This window comes from Bison bison, unplaced genomic scaffold, assembly GCF_000754665.1.
Source record: "Bison bison bison isolate TAMUID 2011002044 unplaced genomic scaffold, Bison_UMD1.0 scf7180017864089, whole genome shotgun sequence".
NCBI lineage: Eukaryota > Metazoa > Chordata > Mammalia > Artiodactyla > Bovidae > Bison > Bison bison.
The window spans coordinates 399,077-400,457 of record NW_011494661.1 but is presented as its reverse complement, the minus strand read 5'-3'; the positions used below and the strand labels follow the sequence as shown (position 1 = coordinate 400,457).

At 65.2% G+C, this 1,381-nt stretch overlaps 1 long non-coding RNA gene across 1 annotated transcript; it reads left to right on the top strand.

Annotated features, from left to right (window-relative positions):
* Positions 1-23: 23 nt before the first annotated feature.
* LOC104987181 lies at positions 24-347 on the top strand. Its single transcript, XR_825104.1, has 2 exons — positions 24-59; positions 213-347. It is a non-coding gene; the product is annotated as an uncharacterized LOC104987181 (long non-coding RNA).
* Positions 348-1,381: the final 1,034 nt, after the last annotated feature.

The following is a 1,381-nucleotide window of genomic DNA, read 5'->3' as shown; positions in this document are numbered from 1 at the left end:
CGACGCTCTTCCGATCTCTCTGCCTTCCAGCGTGATGCTGCCCACCCTGACCAGGACTGGTAAGCAGGGCCTGGCCCTTTGTGTGGCTGCCCACTAACCTCATGCCCACTAACACCTGCTCACCCCCACGCAGGGAAGGAAGCCAGGGAGGCAGCCTGGGAGGCCGGGGCAGTCCACGGGCCACTGCTCTGACCTCTCGTCTTTGCCTGCAGACTCCCCTGGGCCTGCCGGACCACGCTCCCAGCTCTAAGTCTCCGAAGCCTGCAGTGGGGCCTGGCGGGGCCACCCTATCCTTCCCCTACACCCTCCGCCCCGTCAGGAGCCTAATAAAGACCACTACTGCTGCAGCTCCGACTGTCCTAGCTCTGCTGGGGGTGAGGGAGGGAGCCCAGGTGTGGACAGCTGCTTTGGCATCAAGGGGAGGGCAAGAGCTCTCGGTGAGCCAGGCAAGGGGAGGCACGAGGTTGACAGCAAAGGTGGGCAGCAGCATGTCACATTTATTGAGGGCCTGCCCCCAAGAAGCTCACAGCCTGGGGGCTGAGACCCCACAGGTGCCGGGGAGGGGGCAGGGGTGAGAGACGAGGTGAAGGCAGAAAGGAAGGCAGTGCAGACACCGTGGCCCAAGCAGTGGGGGTGCAAAGCAGGCATGAGCAGGGGGCCGAGGGGAGCAGAGCGGGGAGAACGGCGGCCTGGAGAGCCCCACTCGACCTGAGGCTAGACCTGGGGACAGGGGACCACGCACAGGCTGGGGGACTGCCCCTCCCCCGCCTGGCTGGCACCAGCTGGGGTGCCCTGGGGCACCCCCACGCCTCCCTCTGCCCTGAGCCAGGATGCAGCATCATGCGGTCCCTCTCCACCCAGGACTCCACCACGCAGAGCCCTGATAGAGGGCAGGTGGCCGGGGCTCCGGCCAGGACAGCAGGGTGGGGGCAGGGCCCAGGAGGGAGCAGCTAGAAGCTTCGGTGCTCCTGGGTCCCCAGGGAAAGCCCTGGCCAGCTAAACAGGGAAGGCATGGTGGCCTGAAGGGAAGGAAGCAGAACCCCAATAACCAGGAAGGGTCCCTGAGAGGCCCAGACCCCTCAAAACTGCTCCTGGCGGGGAGGTTTGGGGGTGGACAGGTGAAAGGCTGAGAGGAACCCACCTGAGGGGAAGGGGGCAGCCAGACACAGAGCAGCCAGGTGGGCAGCAGCCGAGCAGGGACACGCACACACGCGGCTCACCACCAGCGTCCCCTTTAATAAAACACGGGAGGTCGTGTGACAGGGAAGGGGTTGGGGGAGTGAAGTATGACCATTTACAACCACAAGAAAACCTCTGTCCATGTCTAGCGCCTGGCAGAGGGGCGGGCGGGCAGAGAAGGACCAAGGCGCGTGGGGCAGAG